Here is a 24,450-nt window from a genome sequence, read left to right as displayed (position 1 = left end):
ACTGAAGTAGATATAAGAAAGGGGGAGGCGGGGCACTAGGCACCATGAGCGATTGTGTACCCATTTCAATTCCTCCGATTACAGCGCCATCTGTGGCGAAACGAAGAAAATGCTTCAGACAAAATGTACGTAGATTTTGCCGTAGAATCGGCATCTGCAATAAAAAAGGGCGTTCCCACTGAAGATTTCAATGCTGTCTAGCACACCCCACCCACTTTATTTGATCCGATGTGTAGTTCTCTAGAGATTCCAATGACTTCAGTAAAATGAAGATCCCGTACAAAACTGGAAATAAATAACAACCTCTGTTTACCATTTCACCCCGTCTTGTTAATTCAGAAACTTTATGAAGCGGCTTCGCTAACATTTATCTGTGCAGAACTTTGAGACTGCCTCTCAGTTTTCATTAAATAGTGTGAATGAAGAAAGCACGACAAGACTTCATGAATAAAGTCCTGACATAGCTAAGCAGGAGTAATTATACTCCTGGTAGATTATGTAATTTCGCTTTTGTGTGGACCAAGCAATTCTACTTGGAAAAGTAACGTATAATGGCACTCACGCCATCACTGCTGCATAGGCAGGATCTTGCGACTTTAAAGTACAATGGCATTAACGACGTTACAACTGTATGGGTACAATTTTTTCTTCGTCACGGGAAGTCTAAAGTGTTATTTACAGACTGAGTCACAGGTATGGAAGTAACCTCATAATGGATATATAGCACACGGGATCTCACGAGGAACGCCACTGCGCCCACTCCAGTTGTTGACCTAAATACATCCAGTGATTTCAAGGGACAGCTCAAGAGCTTTAAAAGTTGGGGTGACAACGCTAACATACACTCATGCTCATAAATTAAGGATAATTGCAGGATGTGGTGCCACACAACGTGAAACTACACAAAACTGGCGTTAATAGCGAAAGCACATAGGGAACACAAACAACGCAGATCTGTAAGTCCACGGTATTGGTGATAAGTTGAGAATACAATCCCGAAATACATGTCCTACAAAACACCACTGTTTCCTGCGCATGGACCCCGATATCAATATGTGATACGATCACCATGCACACATACACAGGCCACAGAACGGGTTGGCATATTCTGGATCAGGTGGTCGAGCAGCTGCTGGGGTATAGCCTCCCTTTCTTTCAGCAGTGCCTGTTGGAGCTGCTGATGTGTCTCAGTGGTTTGAAGACTTGCAGCGATACGTCGACCGTGAGTATCCCAGACTTGCTCGATGGGTCATGGGTCTGGAGAACAGACAGGCCACTCCATTCGCCTGATATCTTCTGTTTCAAGGTACTCCTCCACGATGGCAGCTCGAGGGAGGGGAGGGGGAGGCGTCCGTTATCATCCATCAGGAGGAAAATGGCGCAAAATGACGTCCAGATACGCCTGACCTGTTACAGTTCCTCTGTCAAAGACATGCTGGGGTGTGGGTGTACATGCAACAATCATAATCCCACCCCACAGCATCAAACCACGACCTCCAAACACGTCCCTTTCAAGGACATTAAGGGGTTGGTATCTGGTTCTTGGTTCACGCTAGATGAAAACTCTGTGACAATCACTGTTCAGACTATACCTGGACTCTCCGTGAACATAACCTGGGACCATTGTTCCAATGTCCATGTACTGCGTTCTTCACACCAGGCTTTATGGGCTCTCCTGTGACTAGGGGTCAGTTGAATGCACCCTGGAGGTCTCCAGCGAATAAACCACGTCTGTTCAGTCGTCTGTAGACAGTGTGTCTGGAGACAACTGTTCCAGTGGCTGCAGTAAGGTTTCGAGCAAGGCTACCTGCAGTACCCCGTGGCTCGATGGGTTTTGGGTCTGGAGAACAGGCAGACCACTCTATTCGCCTGATATCTTCTGTTTCAAGATACTCCTCCACGATGGCAGCTCGAGTGGGGGGGGGGCGTCCGTTATCATCCATCAGGAGGTAGGTGAGACCCACTGAACCCCTGGCGCAAAATGAAGTCCTGATACACCTGACCTGTTACAGTTCCTCTGTCAAAGACATGCACGGGTGTACGTGCACCAATCATAATCCCACACCATCAAACCATGATCTCCAACCAGGTCCCTTTCAAGGACATTAAGGGGTTGGTATCTGGTTCCTGGTTCACGCCAGATGAAAACCCGGCGATATTCACTGTTCAGACTATACCTGGACTAGTCCGTGAACATAACCTGAGACTACTGTTCCAATGACCATGGACTGCGTTCTTGACGCCAGGCTTTACGGGCTCTCCTGTGACCAGGGGTCAATGGAATTCGCCTTGCACATCTCCAGCAAATAAACCAAGTCTGTTCAGTCGTCTGTAGACTGTATCACTGGAGACAAGTGTTGCAGTGGGTGCGGTAAGGTCCCGAGCACGGCTACCATCAGAACTCCGTGGCCGTCTGCGGTCTTCTTGTGGTGTTGTACACTGTGGACGTCCCGTACTGTAGCACCTGGACACGTTTCCTGCATGCTGGAATCGTCGCAATTATCTTCAGATCACATTTTGTGGCATACGGAAGTCCCGTGCTACGACCTGATGTGTTAGACCAGCCTCCAGTCACCCTAGTATTCCACACCTCATGTCATCAGTATGTGTTCTTTGAGCCATTTTCAACACACAGTCACCATTAGGACGTCTGAAAACTTCTGCACACTTACTCGCTGCACCGTACTCTGACATGCACCAACACACCTCTGCATATGTGGACTGCTTCCAGCGCCACTGTGCGACGACCACAGGTCAAATACACCGCATGGTAATACCCCGAGGTAATTTAAACACGCAAACCGCCTACCAAACCGTGGTTTCACCATGTATCAGCATTATCCTTGATTTATGAGCATAAGTGTACTTACTTGATGTCAAAACAACGCAGTTACCCCACAAAAATGATCAGGTTATGACTGAACATTTTTAAAAGCTTATTAACGTTTTGCTTTTGTGTCGTAACCTAGCATAAGCGACGTGGATGACTGCCCAGACCACCAAGCGTTTGTAAAGTAATAAAATATTATTCGACGGTCTAGGCCACCATCTAAACTGAAAAACACCAATACAAAAACGTAAGTTCAGATCAGTAACTTTGAAGGGACCCGTTGAAAGCAACAACACCACAATCAAAGTTTTAAGATTTAGGACCATAGTACTTGTTAGCACATGGTACTTGGCAATTCGCTTCTGTAGATTTCACTGACAACAAGCAAATAGCAGATCCAGCTGCGGGATTGAGTATATAAACGGCTATTCAAAGAGATGCAACAGATTTCAAACATTTATTGCTCTGAAACTACGAAAGATAGAAACACAGTTCGAACGTTCCTGAAAAGAGAAAAGTTCAATTTCCTATGCATTGAAAGTGAGAACCGTGTGTTACACGACAAACGCGAAAACGGTGCCTCATTTTCTGCCACACGCAAAGCATTAGTCTGTCGTCAACAAATTCACAGCTTCAACAATGCGATATCGCAAACTTTCAAGATTGTCAGGTATGGGGGGCATAAAAATGCGGTCTTTTACGTAACCCCACAAATAAAAGTCCCAAGGTATGAGGTCTGCGAGGCCACCGGCGATTAAGTTAATCTTTTGTTCCTCCTCTCTCAACCTAATATCCTGGAATGGTGTCATTCAGGTAATAGAATGACTAACCCTATCTGACAACATACTACGTCACGTAACGGTATCTTACAATAGGCGGCAGTTTATACGGGTGCAGGGCAATATGTTGTACTGACTATTCTATCAGTACTGCGTCCGTCCTTCCCGCCAGCAGCTCTTCATCCACCTGTCACACCTATCTGATGTTTCCTCTAGTGCAGTTATCAATACGCTGCGTTTCAAAAATGTGAATGCGGCCTAGTTAAGTTTTAATCACAAGAAAAATTGGGGTATCTGAATATAACTACGAATAAAGAGAAACTGATAAGAGAAACTTATTCTGGCAGAAGTGAACTGTATCGTACAGCCCCATAGTCCATAAAACAAGTGTTTGTACATTCGAGGCTACATTGAAATAAGAGATGGCTCTTATCAGAATTCACAGAGCTTGTTCAAAGGCGAGTGTGCCGAAACCAGTAGTGGAAAGGCCATTCAAAAAAGTCACCCACTTTAGAGTTTAAGTTTTATGAATGTCACCACAAGGTTAGTCTATGGTGGGGAGACGCTATTAAAATTCTTGGCCTCGTGGTACTTGTCAAAACTCCCCGGTAAATAATTAATATGATAATCTCCAAGTCAACAATTTACACAATGTACGAGTCGCGACCAAAGGGTCATCAGCTATGACAATATCGCAACATCTGAGTTGTAAGTGTTATACAATTATGACAGAGAGAGACTCAGCACATATTCATGCAGTACAACCGCAGAGTTACGTCTCCTGTAACAATGGCGCGTCACCCCACTGCTCACGATTCTAGGTTTCAATAGTGTTGGTCACTACAGCTTATCAAACTTTAATTTTGCTTGTATTTATATCTTCCTCTACGATAACCTGTCTTGGAGGCAAATTCTAATCATTGTTTAACAAATATTGCGACATAGTTACTGTCTACTCGAGAAAATACACTCCTGGAAATGGAAAAAAGAACACATTGACACCGGTGTGTCAGACCCACCATACTTGCTCCGGACACTGCGAGAGGGCTGTACAAGCAATGATCACACGCACGGCACAGCGGACACACCAGGAACCGCGGTGTTGGCCGTCGAATGGCGCTAGCTGCGCAGCATTTGTGCACCGTCGCCGTCAGTGTCAGCCAGTTTGCCGTGGCATACGGAGCTCCATCGCAGTCTTTAACACTGGTAGCATGCCACGACAGCGTGGACGTGAACCGTATGTGCAGTTGACGGACTTTGAGCGAGGTCGTATAGTGGGCATGCGGGAGGCCGGGTGGACGTACCGCCGAATTGCTCAACACGTGGGGCGTGAGGTCTCCACAGTACATCGATGTTGTCGCCAGTGGTCGGCGGAAGGTGCACGTGCCCGTCGACCTGGGACCGGACCGCAGCGACGCTCGGATGCACGCCAAGACCGTAGGATCCTACGCAGTGCCGTAGGGGACCGCACCGCCACTTCCCAGCAAATTAGGGACACTGTTGCTGCTGGGGTATCGGCGAGGACCATTCGCAACCGTCTCCATGAAGCTGGGCTACGGTCCCGCACACCGTTAGGCCGCGCAGGTGAGCGCCACAATCAGGACTGCGTACGACCGAGGCACACAGGGCCAACACCCGGCATCATGGTGTGGGGAGCGATCTCCTACACTGGCCGTACACCACTGGTGATCGTCGAGGGGACACTGAATAGTGCACGGTACATCCAAACCGTCATCGAACCCATCGTTCTACCATTCCTAGACCGGCAAGGGAACTTGCTGTTCCAACAGGACAATGCACGTCCGCATGTATCCCGTGCCACCCAACGTGCTCTAGAAGGTGTAAGTCAACTACCCTGGCCAGCAAGATCTCCGGATCTGTCCCCCATTGAGCATGTTTGGGACAGGATGAAGCGTCGTCTCACGCGGTCTGCACGTCCAGCACGAACGCTGGTCCAACTGAGGCGCCAGGTGGAAATGGCATGGCAAGCCGTTCCACAGAACTACATCCAGCATCTCTACGATCGTCTCCATGGGAGAATAGCAGCCTGCATTGCTGCGAAAGGTGGATATACACTGTACTAGTGCCGACATTGTGCATGCTCTGTTGCCTGTGTCTATGTGCCTGTGGTTCTGTCAGTGTGATCATGTGATGTATCTGACCCCAGGAATGTGTCAATAAAGTTTCCCCTTCCTGGAACAATGAATTCACGGTGTTCTTATTTCAATTTCCAGGAGTGTATAACATGGATTATTTTCCCTTTTTTGCTGGACCCACTGACGGACTCGTCCATAGGAACAAAGTGAAGGGTGCTCCGCATACGTAAACTACATCTTAACGTTTCTCTTATTAGTTCCTCTTCGCCGGCCGGTGTGGCTGAGCGGTTCTAGGCGCTACAGTCTGGAACCGCGCTGCTGCTACGGTCGCAGGTTCGAAAATTGCCTCGGGCGTTGATGTGTGTGATGTCCTTAGGTTCGTTATGTTTAAGTAGTTCTAAGTCTAGGGGACTGATGACCTGAGATGTTAAGTCCCATAGTGCTTAGAGCCATTTGAACCATTTAGTTCCTCTTCATTCGTATTTATATGCACATTCCCCAAAGCGTGGTTGTGATGAAAACTTAATTGGGAGGAATTCATTTTTTGAACCGCAGTGCACTGATAATAGCGCTAGAGGTAGGATCAGATAGGCTTGACGTGTGGATGAAGTGTTGGTGGCCGGAAAGGGCGCAGTACTGTTGGGATAGACAGGACGGACATATTACCCCCCATCTGTGTGAACTGCGCCTATGGTAATAGGCCGTTATGTTCTACAGTATGCTGTCAGATAGGATTTGTCAGTCCATATTCTCTGAGAGTCGACGGATGTATTTGTGGTTAGGGTCATCGAAAAATTAATCTGCCAGTGAGTGAGTAATGGAAATTTTACAAGCTCTTTTGCCAGTCCATCAGTCCTCCTCACATAGAACAAGGAAACACCCCGGTAGTGAGCCAGAAGCGAGTTGAAATCTAGGTCACCGTGGCTATACCCTGCTTCCGTGTTCCTGCAATGTCAGCAGAGTTATTACTCCCGCAGTGATGCTAACTGGGCTGGCAGAGTCCGCTTGTAGCTTATTGCGAAAATACGCCTGGCTGCCTTCCTCCTTGTTCCCGTCTTTGGAGCTTCTTGCGTCATCACGTGGCAGCGTCTTTCTGCTGATCTGGCTTCGGATTTTCAACTGTAAAGAGAAGCTGTGATGCCCCACTGCATTAAAAATGCAGCCAATACAGATAAACTAATCTTCTTGCTCGCATCACCAAATCTTCCACTTAGCAGTAATGATTGTGGTGACCTAAAGACTAGTGGGTTGGCTTGATTTGAGATTCTTCAGTCCCTCTTCTATTATGGAGCACTCATGTGTAGTGTGTGACGGAACAGGTCCACGTCGAATATTGATCTAACTAGAAAATGGCGTGCTCTTTTATTGAAAGTGAAGGAATCCTGATTGGTGTCATCTGATACCTCGCGTACATAATTTTGGAGGTAAAAATAACGATGACCCTTCAGCTTAGCCTAGGATTAACTGAATATTGAGCCCACACACGCAAACAAGACACATTCAACTACAACACAACTGTCAAAATTGAAATTTTCCCCCACCCAAGTACTTAACAGACGGACAAGCCGTGGCCGGCTGCTATCTGTCGACTTAACGGCGCACACTGCACAAAGCGGGTATTTGGTCAACGGTCACAATAATTCACTCGAGAATTGGCAGAAAAATCAAGACAACCTGCTAATGCAGATAAAATATGTAAATATAAATGTATATTCATAAGAAAGAGAAGTATTGAGGAATGACGTAGCGCCGACCATCATGCCTATTCTGACGGGACTCTACGTAGTTATCAGCCGTGCAGTACGAGTCACGCACAAAACAGAAGGCGTCAGATGGCTCGAGTCATGCGATATGATAACAGCTAACTGACGGACAAAGTTTGAGCTGCAGTCAAAATACTGTAAGTTTTATTTCCGGTTTTGTTTGTTTCGTTTTCTAATTGTTTATTAATTACTACTATTCTTGTGTATATTTATGAGAGTGAAAGAAGGTGTGAATGTGAAATACTGTTTTGCATATAAAGTTTTTATTCTATACAGTGCAGTGATTGGTCGCGTGAGGAATGTTCGAGAATGACGAGTGTGTTAGTCATTCGTACCAGGGAATTTGTTACAAACTATTTCGTCTGTTTATGGTACTAGGGATATGACATAATGATTTCGGTAGAATAGTTTTTTTAAGGGACTTAACGTTTTATGTATGGATTTTCAAAACTTGTGGTAATTTACGGTTGTGATTCAGTTACGAATTTTATTGGTTCTGTATAAAGGCGCGAGATTGTGCAGGTTTGATGCTGCTTTCCGATTGGCTGTGATGTTTGTTTGCCAATTATAAATTAGCATATTCGGACGTATTTAGGGAACTACAAATTTCTTTTGTTTAGAGAGATGAGTAGAGTCGTGTTGAGGAGTGCTCCGTTGAAAATGATTAATACTGTGATGTTTCAGTACCAAAATGTTTGAGAGGTGTTGTAAAGTGAGGAAAGGAGTTCGATTTAAAGCACAGTCGGAAATTCGGAACATTAGGTGTCACTTAAATAACAATATTCCACATAGCGTGTTGCTTAATCGCGAACTTGACAATTTTGTTACTTCAGGCTGATAGTAGCAACATTTGAGCGAGCAATTCTAAGCGAAGCAATCCGTGTGTAAGCTTTCTATGAAGGACAGCTCATAGTTACCATACCATAAACTGCCTAAAGTTATGAATCAGGTGTGCATTTGGACTTCGGACTTTGTACAAATTAAAGTACGATTGGTAGTAACTGGTGTATGCATGCTTATCGAACAGAGTGAAATATTACGCACATAAATACTTTCATTTAACAATTCCTTCCACCGACAAAACAGTTGTAATGAGACATGAGGGTACAACGTGTACAGCTTTTCTTTCTCTAACACCTTCCTGCTGAGAACTGCATGTCAGTAACTTCAAGGATGCGTGCGTCCAAGGTGAAATTCGCAGCCAGGTGAGTGGAACTTCGTAATGACCTGAGGCGCCGCAAGTAGTAAGTGTGGACTGTGGTGTCTTTACTAATAACTGCAGTAATGAGAATACTATAGGTAGGTACCAGGGAAGACACCAGGCTTCCAAAGGAATAGCATCTGTGAAAACAGAGGATTCACCGAACAAATATGATTTTAATCTTTAATTTTGCAAGATACTGAGAAAAACGCAGTTCACCACTGAGTGAACATTGAAAAAGAACGTAACTTTAACACAGGTATTAAATCGAGTGCAAAGTCCTTTACAATAATAGTTCGTGGGGGTTGAGCTTTTATATGATAAGTCAACCTCAACCTAGCTGGTGCACTCGGCGAATAGTCGACATCTGCGTTGTTGGTTCATAATCCTTGAGCGTGTAGCCTAATAATTATCGGCGTTTGCTGATTCTATTGATTGTAGCCGACCCCAGCATGAACGTTTGATGTTTGTAGAATCCTCTTAATTAGCGTATGCTCATGCAGCGAGGAAACTAGGACACGCTTCATTCAACTAACACGTGACATACCTGACTTCATAGCGTTTCTCTGCTGTCTGATCAGTCTCTTAAATTGATTGTTCCCCGTTCGATCGCAGCTCAGCGTATTTCGCAGCACCACCATCCGCGTTAGGAAAGAACATTAATGTATTCTTAATTTGAATTAACTGTCCACGGTAAGCGCCGTACTGCCAGTATACTCTACTTTAATAATCTTGTTATCACTTGACCGCAAAAAAAATCCCATACTCCAGTTTTATTTAATATTTCGGAGTATACAATAAACAGTCCTTGCTGTCTACAGTCAAAACTTTGAACACAGCTTTCACGCAGCTTGGTGGTGTGCATACCAAAGTTTTCATAAATCATGTGCTGAATGGCAGTTCCGACGAATAAGCAACGCGACATGTTTGGATATTAGTTCCGTATACATTGCAAACACCGAAATCACGAAATAATATCACTGACCAGGTATTTTGCATCGGCCACGACACACAGTGCACAGTGGCACCCTATGATGATGCTTTTCCCTGGATACCTGCCAACATCTTTATATACTGCTAAACACGTACCGCTCAGAACTAGCCCCTTATTTGGTAGTGTTGCTCTCAAGCAACATGTTCTTTCCTATTGTCTTATGGGCAGTATTCAAGAACACGGGCCCACTTCTTGTCAGTGTTGCTGTCTGTTAACGCTCCCTTAACACGATTCAGCACTTTGTTGTTCTAATTGTTGGCAGAGAGGCGCGCAGAAATCGTTTGTTAGAGTGCATACGAAGGTTAGCTGTGACTAAGCTGTGTATTATTCTGAATTCTTACATGGTTTTAGTGGTAGAACTTTGAAAAGTTAGGTGTATCTGTAGTTTATTTGTAGGAAAATGTCTGTCATTGCAATATGAGGTGTTAATTGGGGTTTGTAAGCAAATCTGAACGACAGAGAAAAGACAAAATATACAAACTGAGTTAGAGCATCATTTGCAGTAAAAGTAATTGAAAAATAACATCATGGCTAATAGGTTCGTTTGTTTGTAGCTAAAACGAAGATGAATCCAGAGACTTTTTGTGGAAAATGGAAATGTAAAGCCCCTACATTTCCTCCTGTGGACCCTTTGCTTTCTGACTGCGACAGTTCAAGTTCGGAACTAAGTAGTCTAGCGGATAATTCTGATGAAGATCCGGATTACCAGCCTCTAACTTCACGAAATGAACAGTTGATAATCGCAGCAGAAACTAATTCTGAAGATGGTGAAGTAACAACAGACGAAGTATTACCACATCACCAAGGAGACACAAGTCATTTCAAATGGGTGAAACAAGATCTTATGTGTGTGTATTCAAATCTGTCTCATGAATTACGAGAATCATGTAGTGAAACTCCTTTAACTATTTTAGAAAACTATTTGACTCTGAGATAATAAAACTGATCGTTGATCAGACAGAGCTATATTCTGTGCAGCAGACATTGTCATCGCTGAATACAAATGTAAATGAATTGGAGCAATTCATTGGCAGCCTAATTACCATGGGCATAATAAATTTGCCTTCATACACCGATTACTGGGCTCAGTCTTGTAACGGGCGAGTTGTGGCGCCCTGGAAATATTATATGTTCGGAATTGGGGCGGCCGCACCGGACGCTCGTCAAAGCCAGGGCCCAGCAGCAAACACGTGGTGGCAAACGTTACGAGAGGGGTAGCCCCAGCGCACGTTCCAGCCGCGTGGCTGGGAATTCCGCTGTGACGAGGACGGTGCTTTGTGTAGATGAAGGAGACACGCCAGGAGTGCCAAAGATGGCGGACTATGTGAAACCTCAATAGCAGACATTTCACAGTTCGTATAGAAATTAATAGTACGGCAGACAGATGAATAATGATACCTAAAAAAGAAACATGTACATTACCATTATTTTCACGACGATTCTGATGATGTAATCAGATTTTCAATATCTTTATTAGTTTAAAGTTTAGTGTCTGTCGGTAAATTATACAAGTAACACTCGGCAACGAATTTCCCAAATAAAAACGCTTCATCCGATTTTGTCGATCGCCGTGTCTTTAGAAAGCTATTAGTGTAAAAATAAATCGTTATGAATTACAGGTATGTAAACCGAGCGAGGTGGCGCAGTGGTTAGACACTGGACTCGCATTCGGAAGGACGACGGTTCAATCCCGCGTCCGGCCATCCTGATTTAGGTTTTCCGTGATTTCCCTAAATCACTCCAGGCAAATGCCGGGATGGTTCCTCTGAAAGGGCACGGCCGACTTCCTTCCCCATCCTTCCCTAATCCGATGAGACCGATGACCACGCTGTCTGGTCTCCTTCCCCAAACCAACCAACCAACCAGGTATGTAACTTAAATAGTACATGAGTTATTGGAGGTGAAACTGGCCGATTTTTATCGATAGCGTCAGGCCATAAGTACTCCACAGTTACACGAAAAAACGGTAGCAGCATGCTTATAAATTTATTGATTCATCTATGTCTTTGTTACTATCCGACATATGCTATTCATGAAGAAAGTGGTCAACTTTTTGCTGTGTTTTGGAAAGCACAGAGACATTAGGCTCCTGGCCTACCTTTTGCTTCCTTTCTTTTGATGTATGTTTATTTAATGGTTCATGTATTGAATAATTTGTGTTAGAGCGTGTTTATGGTCCAGCCGTGGGAACATTCATTTATTTTCAACTATTTAAATGTAAATACAGTATTTCGTATGTGCGTAAATATGTGTATGGGTGCGTTGGCTTGAAGACATAGCGCGAGCGCTGTAGCCAATCACAGCGCTCATGAATGGGGAGACTGGACGGAAGCGAGTTTCCGGAGAGGACACAGGGGTAGTCCTGAGAGTACGGTACTGGACGCGGGGAGTGCTGGACAGGAGGGGACTGGAAACGGAAAGTACTGGACGGCGCTGCGAACGCTCGGTCGCGCTAAAGACTTGGAGTGGAGCAGTTTGCGCGTGATCGCGAGAGACAGAAATACTGCGGAGTGCCGACTTGTACCCTTGTGTGATTTCCGTGTATTCTGCAGTGAAGACGTAGTGTGCGTTTAGAAGTGAATGTCTCGCGAGCTATGTTGTTGTTCATAACTAATTACGTGCTGTAGGAATCTAGTGTTTCCCTTTTATTCAACTTACATTTTATTTAATTGCTGGACCATCGACACCAATAAGTGTTTTGCACAAATATACCACATTCTCAAAATTACTTCTACTCTCGTACTCATCATTTAAAGTCGTTAAGATAGCACATGAAGATTTTACTTAACTGCAATCTTTCATTTATAAATTTATACGTTACATTCATAATTCGGAATTTCCGAGTGATAGAAACCTTCGACCATTCGATTCATGTGTGTATTCTTATCGTATACTGTAGACTCAGCAGAATTGGGCCTGTAATGCGTCGAGTACATATCGCAGTCCCTAGGCAACGGAAACAGCGAAAACTTTTGATATTGCAACGTTGAGTCGGAGGGTGCGTTGTCATTTGAAAGCCCGCAGTCTACTTATACAGAAAAAAAAATCTCCAGTATTATGAGTTTGAAAAGATTTCAGAAACTCCACAGATACAGATACCTTCACTTCACGAATAAAGGGAATTCTGCCAGTTCTAGCGATAGGTTGGGGAAAATTAGACCTGTTGTGGATGCTGCAGTAAGCAAGTGTAGAAATCTTGATGCAGAAAATGAATATTCAGTCGATAACATTGTAGTTTCGCATAAAAGTAACAGAGTTGGCAATCTATGTCAGTCTATTCAGAACAAACACCGCAAATCGGGCTTCAAGATTTTTGTACGAGCAGGAGCGTCTGAAATTGTATACTAATATGTTCCATATACCGGTAAAGGTATGATAACGGAGTTATCAGATGATGAAAAGAAATTTGGACTTGGTGACAAAGTTGTAATTCTGCTATGTAAGACAATAGCTCAGCCGTCCAACTCAAGAGTGTACTTTGACAACTTCTTTTCCACACTGGAACTATCTACTTTCCTGGAGAATAAAATGAACATAGATTCTGTGGGAACAGTACGTAGGAATCGTATAAAACATTGCCCACTTGAACCAGAGAAGTTACTATTGAAGCGAGGTTGGGGAAGCTATGATCATAGGTTGGATGAAAATTCAGTAATCATCGTACTTAGTTGGACAGGTAACATGGTAGTGTGTTTATCAAGTTCGTTCTGTGGAGCAGAACTAGTGAAGACTGAAGTTTGTAATGTTGTTCAAAAATTAAAGACCAATGTGTCATGCCCGAACATTAACAGTTTCTACAACAAGCATATGAATTGTGTAGACTTGGTGGGAATGCTTATCGAACTATAAAGAGTGCCTCTCAAGTCAAAATGCTGGTACCTGAGAATTTTGGCTGGTTGTTGGACCTGCGTGTCGTGAATGCATGTCCTTTTCCGCCATGACTATTGTGATATGAAAATTTCACTAAAATATTTTCGTGTGGACATTGCTAAGGCTTTGATAGGAGTAAACAAGAAGAAAGCAGGAAGACCTAGTAAGGTATCACCACCTCCCAAGAAGAGAGTAAAGGTTCCAGTACCTGTACAAGACGTGAGGTTCGATGGCCTTACCACTGGCCTGTTCATGGATCAAAGATTCGATGTCGTTATTGCCCAAGAGGCTACTCAATAATCACGTGTTCTAAATGGAATATAGCTCTGTTTTTTGTGCCTGGAATAAATTGTTTCAGAGCTTTTCATACAAAATGTAATTGATATGTGAAATTATCCATCATTGGTAATCTTCGTTTTCAGTTGTTGTGTGTATCAGGAGACTGATATTGTCATGTATGAAGACAATAAGTTGTTTGTGAACACGTTTATCACAAATGAATTGAAGTGAAGCAGAAAGTAGATTACCCCCAAATTTCGGTATATTAGTGTCATTGTTTGTCAATGTTGCTCTTAAGCAACAGCTGTATTTTTATATAATGAAAAAATATTACAACTAAAACATTTACATTATTCTGAGACTATATAATGAGTATAAACAAGGAAAAACTTGTTTCTCTACATATTTTATAGTTGTCAAATAAAGGGCATCTGGGTTGAACAGTTTACAGTTTCATACAAATTACATCCCATTATTCTGTTCGTGGAGAACGTATTTATGCACACGTTAATAAATGTCTAACGCACAGCATCAGAATAATGAAAATAGAAATTACATTCGTAACAACGGTATAACGTAAACAGAAACAAAATTGTACAAAAAAAGTTAAGTCGCAAAGCTCATTCTATTAAATAAATTTTCCAACGTATCAAGAAAACTAAGCAGAAAGGAAACTGAGGGTACTGCAAAAAAAGCAAGGCTAAATATTTAATGTTTTAGTGTTAACTTCACTAGCATTTCATCTCAGTTAACAAAGTGTTTTCTTAACAGTGCTGAAGAGTAACAATATTTTGTAGAGGAGATAACGGCGCATCATACACCTAAACATTACGAAGACTTGACATATTCCACTCACTTTTTAGTTCATTTTTCTTTATTAATTCTTTTTGTTTCTCTCTTGCCACAAAAGTAATTTTCCTTTCCTTGAGGTCAGATTGGAGTTACCCACGTTGTCATACTAGTACTGAATAAGGCCTGTAAAGAAATAAACTTTTAATTTAAACAAATAAAAATAATTACAAACATAACTTATTTGGCCTCCATTTTAGAGCTTTTCCCTGTACCTAGACTTCGGATCCCTGTACCTAGACTTCGGATCTTAAGTGCTCTAAAGTTCTCCTAGCTACGTGGTGGGTAGCAGTGTTTCTTATAAAGCTGCATAACATATAGAAATGTATTGTAAATTGGACTCTGCACCAGAGGATATAATATGATAATTTTCATTGTATAACACCAGTCTAGTTCAATAAATATGAATCTAATAGTAAGAGCTCTTCTCTATAACGGAGAAACTAACAGCTTCTTGCAAAGTATTAACCTCCTTTTTAATTCACTAACTCGCTTTATTAAATTTATTTGGCCTAATCAAATAAGTCCTTAAGAATTAATGTGAAAATTTATTGTTAACACCAGATGAATTCATTCTCTCGCTGCTTCCTGATTTAATATCTCCATAATTAGAACCGAATACGACTATGCTGTGTACGTTCTATAGTATTGATTTAATTCGTTGAGTGTTTTTTGGCTGACAAGGCAATCATCGAATTTTAAGTGACTATCGTTGTTACAAATGTACAATACTATAGAACTACATTAAAATAGTAATTACACACCGATCAAATACCTTTGACACTATGGTGGTATCGCAATTACAATGTTAACGTGTAGCAACAGGTAAGTATAAATGACACAAATTAGAAGAACATTAGTACCAATCTGGAAGAAACAGTGGCTTTATAACAATTTAAATTGAATTAACAGTAACAGTAAAAGAAAATAAATGGATGAACATAGTACTGGAGAACAGCACGAAGAATAAATAGATATTGAAGGAGATACAGGAACACAGTACAAGATAGAATACATAAAAACAGAGTGTGTTATGTACACAAGACAATAAATATGTGTGAAATGAAAAAAACAGAATGTGACATACAATGCAGGAAATTTTGGAAAACGTTGACGATTGCGTGAAGTTTAGACGAGGGAACGAATTAGTAATATTTGGTCATTTAAGCTGCTCGATGTTTATTAAATTTCAGCACATCTAACAGATTGAGGATAAGGTTTAATAAGGACATAGAACTGTGGCAGTTGTTGTGGGGTTTTAAAACGTGCTCAGCAAAGGTGGAGTCAAAATTCTGCTATGTCCAGCTAAATTTACGTTTAGTCAACCTACTTGCCATACACTAACCTAGGAGACCAACACAAAACTTGTCGTAGGACAAGTGTATTTTTTTAATCCCCACGGTGGGATGCTAATTGCGTTTTAGCTTTATTACAGAAAATACGTTAGGTTGCATTGTTCCTCACGTAGCAGATCATGGAACTTGAGATTCAGTGTTTTGTCTAACCTCTGTGACACCTGTCCTAGATATGTGACCGTACAGAACTTTCGGCAAACATTATAAGGATCAGCAGAGGGAGTAAAGAGCAACGGTATATATTTCAATTACTGTTTCTATGAGGGACTTGATCAGCCATGATAACTTGCTTATGAGAGACTTGATCTGCCATGATAACCTGTTTTAGCATAAGAAAATTTATGGTGTGTAACTGTGCTTTGAAATCATCTTTGTACAAATTTCATTGACTGGAATGTTGTCCAAAGAAGATATAAGGCAGAGTTGGACATAATAATCCCTCTCTTCATTGACTATAGTCTACAAGGAAAACAAATATTCAAAATTACGTCCCCCCCCCCCCCCCCCCGGTTCTCTGCTGTTCATTCCAAGTTTCCAGTGTGTCACAGAATGCTGAATGTAGCCAAACATCAAAGTCCTGGAGCTATAGTATTTACTACTATGAGAGGATTACTTCAGCTCAGTGCCTCTTCAGTAGTAAAGATAATATCCAACTACTAGCCGACAGTACGATACCCAGAATTACTTATTTTGACTGTGATCAGTAGGGCAGACCAGGCACAGAAATAGCAACAAGGTTGGCTGAACATGAACGTAGCTGGAGGTTGTAGAATTATGATCCGTCCCTTACTGAGTATGTACTGAGTGAAAACCAAAGCTGTCAGCTACAGTTGCACGCCTTCGACTTTGCAAACAAGACCTAAGACTTGATCTGTTGACAGTTCCGAATATCGATAAACATTTGGCACAGTGCCCTGATGTAATATTAAATGTCCAAACACATCTCAATACTTCCCTTCCCCTCTTCTTCACTTTATCCTAACAGCTTTCCCACACTTCTGACGCTTTCTGTTCAGTTTCATTTCTACGGTGACCTGTATTTATCTATTTTATTGTGATTGTCTAACTACTCCTTCTATTCTGTTCTAACGGTTGTCAATTGTCTTTTGCTCTGTTACTCTGATACATTCCATATACTAACAGCTACTGTTCAGTACTCTGGCGACTAATAATTTTATTTTACTAGCCCTATTATTTTAATTTAAATTGTTATATAACACTCTTTTTTCGACTTTAGCGATAATGTATTTTTCTGGCTTGTTCCTGTTACATTCATGTATTGTTCAACTACGACGTTTCTAATTGCGCTACCACTGCAGCGTCAAAGATGATATTTATTGACCCTTCGTGGCTCACACTTAATGCTTAAAATATTTTACATAGTTTTTTCCAAATATAGTACGTTATTTGACGATTGTAATCTGGTAATATCCGACGATTTGCCTTGTAAGCTGATAGTGAACTGAATTAATAACATGGAACATTCACAGTAATTACATTTCATTTGTACGTATTGTTAATACAAAGCACACATTACGTTCCTATGACTTAACTGACGTTCATTAATGCCCATATTGACTTGTTCCACAACATGAATGTTCTCCGTTTTGATATGAATCTAGGTAACGCTATGTATGAATGTATGTATGTGTAAGATCTTCTACAAATTTCGCGGAATACTTGAACGCTAAAGACATATACACGCACCGTCTAGTGTCCTTCTTTTCGTCATAGAAATTTATTTAACACTTCCGAAATAACCGATAAAGAGTGAATACTATTAATCTGTAGCAGTCCATTACCTCGGTCACTGCTCTCATTATAATTTTTATGAGAGTTATGTAGGTAACAAGCGGTAACGTGTACAGTTCATAATCTTCATTTATTTTATCATTGTAGCAGGCAAATTGCAAATCTCTTCGCTAGTATGTGAAATAACGTTGCGCCATTTTCTTGTACAGTTAACGGCTTTTGAGCCATTTGGTAGGATTAGGACCTTTGCCATTACCTGGTGAACCACATAACACGTTCTAGTCTCACGAGATAACGTGATATCCTAAGTTCCATGAATAAAATAACCAAAGTTAATGTATAGCCCACGCCTACTACAGCGGCACAAGTTTATATGCCAACTAGCTCTCCAGATGACGAAGAAATTTATGAAATGTATGATGAGATAAAAGAAATTATTCAGGTAGTGAAGGGAGACGAAAATTTAATAGTCATGGGTGACTGGAACTCAAGAGTAGGAAAAGGGAGAGAAGGAAACATAGTAGGTGAATATGGATTGGCGGGAAGAAATGAAAGAGGAAGCCGCCTTGTAGAATTTTGCACAGAGCATAACTTAATCATAGCTAACACTTGGTTCAAGAATCATGAAAGAAGGTTGTATACCTGGAAGAATCCTGGAGATACTAAAAGGTATCAGATAGATTACATAATGGTAAGACAGAGATTTAGGAACCAGATTTTAAATTGTAAGACATTTCCAGGGGCAGATGTTGATTCTGACCTCAATCTATTGGTTATGAACTGCAGATTGAAACTGAAGAAACTGCAAAAAGGCGGGAATTTAAGGAGATGGGACTTGGATAAACTGAAAGAACCAGAGGTTGTAGAAAGTTTCAAGGAGAGCATAAGGGAACAATTGACAGGAATGGGGGAAATAAATACAGTAGAAGAAGAATGGGTAGCTCTGAGGGATGAAGTAGTGAAGGCAGCAGAGGATCAAGTAGGTAAAAAGACGAGGGCTAATAGAAATCCTTGGGTAACAGAAGAAATATTGAATTTAATTGATGAAAGAAGAAAATATAAAAATGCAGTAAATGAAGCAGGCAAAAAGGAATACAAACGTCTCAAAAATGATATCGACAGAAAGTGCAAAATGGCTAAGCAGGGATGGCTAGAGGACAAATGTAAGGATGTAGAGACTTATCTCACTAGGGGTAAGATAGATACTGCCTACAGGAAAATTAAAGAGACCTTTGGAGAAAGGAGAACCACTTGCATGAATATCAAGAGCTTTGATAAAAACCCAGTTTCCAAGGAAAGAAGGGAAAGCAGAAAGGTGGAAGGAGTATATAGAGGGTGTATACAAGGGCGATATACTTGAGGACAATGTTATGGAAATGGAAGAGTATCTAGATGAAGATGAAATGGGAGATATGATACTGCGTGAAGAGTTTGTCAGAGCACAGAAAAACCAGAGTCCTAACAAGGCCCCGGGAGTAGAACACATTTCCTTAAAACTACTGACAGCCTTGGGAGAGCCAGTCCTGACAAAACTCTACCATCTGGTGAGCAAGATGTATGAGACAGGCGAAATACCCACAGACTTCAAGAAGAATATAATAATTCCAATCCCAAAGAAAGCAGGTGTTGACAGATGTGAAAATTACCGAACTATCAGTTTAATAAGTCACAGCTGCAAAATACTAATGCGAATTCCTTACAGACGAATGGATAAACTGGTAGAAGCCGACTTCGGGGAAGATCAGTTTGGATTCCGTAGAAATGTTGGAACACGTGAGGCAATACTGACCCTACGACGTAACTTAGAAGAAAGATTAAGGAAAGGCAAACCTACGTTTCTAGCATTTGTAGACTTAGAGAAAGCTATTGACAATGTTGATTACAATTCTCTCTTTCAAATTCTAAAGGTGGCAGGGTAAAATACAGGGAGCGAAAGGCTATTTACAATTTGTACAGAAACCAGATGGAAGTTATAAGAGTCGAGGGGCATCAAAGGGAAGCAGCGGTTTGGAAGGGAGTGCGACAGGGTTGTAGCCTCTCCCCGATGTTATTCAATCTGTATATTGAGCAGGCAGTGAAGCAAAGAAAAGAAAAAATCGGAGTAGGAATTAAAATCCATGGAGAAGAAATAAAAACTTTGAGGTTCGCCGATGACATTTTAATTCTGTCAGAGACAGCAAAGGACCTGGAAGAGCAGCTGAACGGAATGGACAGTGTCTTCAAAGGAGGATATAAGATAAACATCAACAAAAGCAAACCGGCGATAATGGAATGTAGTCGAATTAAAACGGGTGATGCCGAGGGAAATAGATAAGGAAGTGAGACGCTTAAAGTAATTAATGAGTTTTGCTATTTGGAGAGCAAAATAACTGATGATGGTCGAAGTAGAAAGGATATAAAATGTAGACTGGTAACGGAAAGGAAAGCGTTTCTGAAGAAGAGAAATTTGTTAACAATGAGTATAGACTTAAGTGTCAGGAAGTCGTTTCTAAAAGTATTTGTATGGAGTGTAGCCTTGTATGGAAGTGAAACGTGGACTGTAAATAGTTTAGACAAGAAGAGAATAAAAGCTTTCGAAATGTGGTGCTACAGAAGAATGCTGAAGATTAGATGTGTAGATCACATAGCTAATGAGGAGGTATTGAATAGAATTGGGGAGAAGAGAAGCTTGTGACACAACTTGACTAGAAGAAGGGATCGGTTGGTAGGACATGTTCTGAGACATCGAGGGATCACCAATTTAGTGTTGGAGGGCAGCGTGGAGGGTAAAAAATCGTAGAGGGAAACCAAGAGATGAATACACTAAGCAGATTCAGAAGGATATAGGCTGCAGAAGGTACTGGGCGATGAAGAAGCCTGCATAGGACAGAGTAACATGGAGAGCTGCATCAAACCAGTCTCAGGACGGAAGACCATAAGAACAACAACAATGTATTGTTTCTAGGGCCTCGAATCGCTTTTGTTGCAGTAGAACTGCAAAGAACACATGTTCTAATGGACAATCTAAAAAGATGTACCAGTCGTAAATTTGCAAAGGATGGGTGACGCACGTCATCCTGAGTACAGAGTCATCAACAGAAATAGCAAATAGTTGTTGGTGTGCCCACTGAGAGTGAAACAGGATCGCTGCTGCCAGTGTTATACGTTAATAGATTACCAGAGAGCATTAGGTGCGATTTCACGTATTTTGGAACTGAAACATCTCCCTACGAGAAAATTCTACCGTAATAAAATTATAGCAATGTAAATACAGGCAGTGAGCCACGAAGACTCAATAAATATCATCTTTGACACTGCAGTGGTAACGCAATTAGAAACGTCGTAGTTGAACAATACATGAATGTAACGGAACAAGCCAGAAAAATACATTATCGCTAAAGTCGAAAAAAGAGTGTCATGTAACAATTTAAATTAAAATAATAGGTCCAGTAAAATAAAATTATTAGTCGCCAGAGTACTGAACAGTAGCTGTTAGTATATGGAATGTATCAGAGTAACAGAGCAAAAGACAACTGACAACTGTTAGAACAGAATAGAGGGAGTAGTTAGACAATCACAGTAAAATAGATAAATACAGGTCACCGTAGAAATGAAACTGAACAGAAAGCGTCAGAAGTGTGGGAAAGCTGTTAGGATAAAGTGAAGAAGAGGGGAAGGGAAGTATTGAGATGTGTTTGAACAATTAATATTACATCAGGGCAATGTGCCAAATGTTTATCGAAATTCGGAACTGTCAACAGATCAAGTCTTAGGTCTTGTTTGCAAAGTCGAAGACGTGCAACTTTGGTCTTCACTCGGTACATACTCAGTAAGGTACGGATTATAATTCTACAACCTCCAGCTACGTTCATGTTCAGCCAACCTTGTTGCTATTTCTGTGCCTGGTCTGCCCTACTGATCACAGTCAAAATAAGTAATTCTGGGTACCGTACTGTTGGCTAGTAGTTGGATATTATCTTTACTACTGAAGTGTCACTGAGGTGATGAAATCCTCACATAGTAGCAAATACTATTGCTCCAGGACTTTGATGTTTGGCTACATTCAGCATTCTGTGACACACTGCAAACTTGGAATGAACAGCAGAGGACCGGGGGGGGGGGGAAGGTAATTTTGAATATTTATTTTCCTTGTAGACTATGGTCAATGAAGAGAGGGATTATTATGTCCAACTCTGCCTTAAATCTTCTTTGGACAACCGTCCAGTCAATGAAATTTGTACAAAGATGATTTCAAAGCACAGCTACACACCATGAATTTTCTTCTGCCAAAGCTGGTTATCATGGCTGATCAAGTCTCTCATAAGCAAGTTATCATGGCTGATCAAGTCCCTCATAGAAACAGTAATTGAAATATATACCGCTGCTCTTTACTCCCTGTGCTGATCCTTATAATGTTTGCCGAAAGTTCTGTACAGTCACATATCTAGGACAGGTGTCACAGAGGTTAGACAAAACACTGAAACTCAAGTTCCATGATCTACTACGTGAGGAACAATGCAACCAAACGTATTTTATGTAAGAAAACTAAAACGCATTTAGCATCCCACCGTGGGGATTAAAAAAATACACACGCCCTATGACAAGTTTTATGCTGGTCTCTTAGGTCAGGGTATGGCTAGTAGGTTGACTAAACGTAAATTTAGCTGGACGTAGCAGGATTTTGACTCCACATTTGCTGAGCACGTTTCGAAACCCCACAACAACTGCCACAGCTACATGTCCTCCTTATCAAACCTTATCCTCAATCTGTTAGATGTGCTGAAATTTAATAAACATCGAGCAGATTAAATGACCAAATACTGCTGATTCGTTCCCTCGTCTAAACTTCACGCAATCCTCAGAGTTTTCCAAAACTTCCTGCATTGTATGTCACATTCTATTTTTTCATTTCACACATATTTATTGTCTTGTGTACTTAACACACTCTGTTTTTATAGTTATGTATTGTATCTTGTACTGTGTTCCTGTATCTCCTTCAGTATCTATTTATTCTTCGTGCTGTTCTCCAGTACTATGCTCATCCATTTATTTTCTTTTACTGTTACTGTTAATTTAATTTAAATTGTTATAAAGCCACTGTTTCTTCCAGATTGGTACTAATGTTCTTCTAATTTGTTCCATTTATACTTACCTGTTGCTACACGTTAACATTTTAATCGCGATACCACAAGTTCATCAAGGCAGTGTTGGTCCATATTGTCCCACTCCTCAACGCCGATACGGCGTAGATCCCCCAGAGTGTTTGGTGGGTCACGTCGTCCATATAATAGCTCTTTTCAATCTATTCCAGGCATGTTCGAAAGGGTTCATTACTCGAGAACATGCTGGCCACTTTAGTCGAGAGATGTCGTTATCCTGAAGGAAGTCATTCACAAGATGTGCACGATGGGGGAGCAATTTGTCTTCCATGATGCTGAATGCCTCGCCAATTTGCTGCCAATATGGTTGCACTATCAATCGGAGGATAGCTTTCACGTATCGTACAGCCGTTACAACGCCTTCCATGACCTCCAGCGACGTGCGTCAGCCCTACATAATGCCACCCGAAAACAGTAGGGAACCTCCACTACTGCACTCGCTGGACAGTGTGTCTAAGGCGTTCAGCCTGATCGGGTTGCCTCCAGACACGTCTCCGACGATAGGCTTGTTGAAGGCATATGTGACACTCATCGGTGAAGAGAACGTGATGCCAGTCCTGAGCAGTCCATTCGGCATGATGTTGGGCCTGTCTGTACCGCGCTGTATGGTGTCGTGCTTGCAAAGATTGACCGCGTCATGGACGTCGGGAGTGAAATTGCGCATCATGCAGCCCAGTGCGCCCAGTTTAAGTCGTAACACGACGCCCTGTGGCTGCATGAAAAGCATTATTCAACATGGTGGCGTTGCTGTCAGGGCTCCTCCGAACCATAATCCTTAGTTAGTGGTCATCCACAGCAGTAATAGCCCTTGGGCGGCCTGAGCGACGCATGTCATCGACAGTTCCTGTCTCTCTGTATCTCCTTCATGTCCGAAAAAACATCGCTTTGGTTCAGTCCGAGACGCCTGGACACTTCCCTTGTTCAGAGCCCATCCTGGCACAAGGTAACAATGTGGACGTGATTGAACAGCGTTATTGATCGCCTAGACATAGTTGAACTACAGACAAAACGAGCCGTGTTCCTCCTTCCTGGTGGTATGACGAACTGATCGGCTATCGGACCCCCTCTGTCTAATAGGTGCTGCTCATGCATGGTTGTTTACACTTTAGGGCGGGTTTAGTTACATCGCTGAACCGTCAAATGGACTGTGTCTGGGATACAATATCCACAGTCAACGTCTACCTTCAGGAGTTTTGAGAACCGGGGTGATAGAAAACGTTTTTAAAAGTGTGTATATCGATGACGCATTACGTCTTCCCACCTTCGTCACATGGCGGTACGTAATCCACCGAGAAACGATATCGAACATTATCGAGTCCACGTAACAGGTATTATGGTATGGGGAGGCACAGTTTTCCATGAGCGTGCTGATTTCCAACCAAGTCTCTGAATATATTACACTCACCGATCAACATTATTAAGGTAATTTCTCCTTCCCTGTGTGACTTTTTTCAGCGGTGCATTTGACCCTGACTTCATTTTTATGTATGACAATGCACGACCGCATCAAACTCTGTGTGCGGAAGAGCTCGTGTAACGAGAGA

Source organism: Schistocerca piceifrons, chromosome 4 (assembly GCF_021461385.2).
Source record: "Schistocerca piceifrons isolate TAMUIC-IGC-003096 chromosome 4, iqSchPice1.1, whole genome shotgun sequence".
Taxonomy (NCBI): Eukaryota; Metazoa; Arthropoda; class Insecta; order Orthoptera; family Acrididae; genus Schistocerca; species Schistocerca piceifrons.
Note: the sequence above shows the minus strand (reverse complement) of the source record.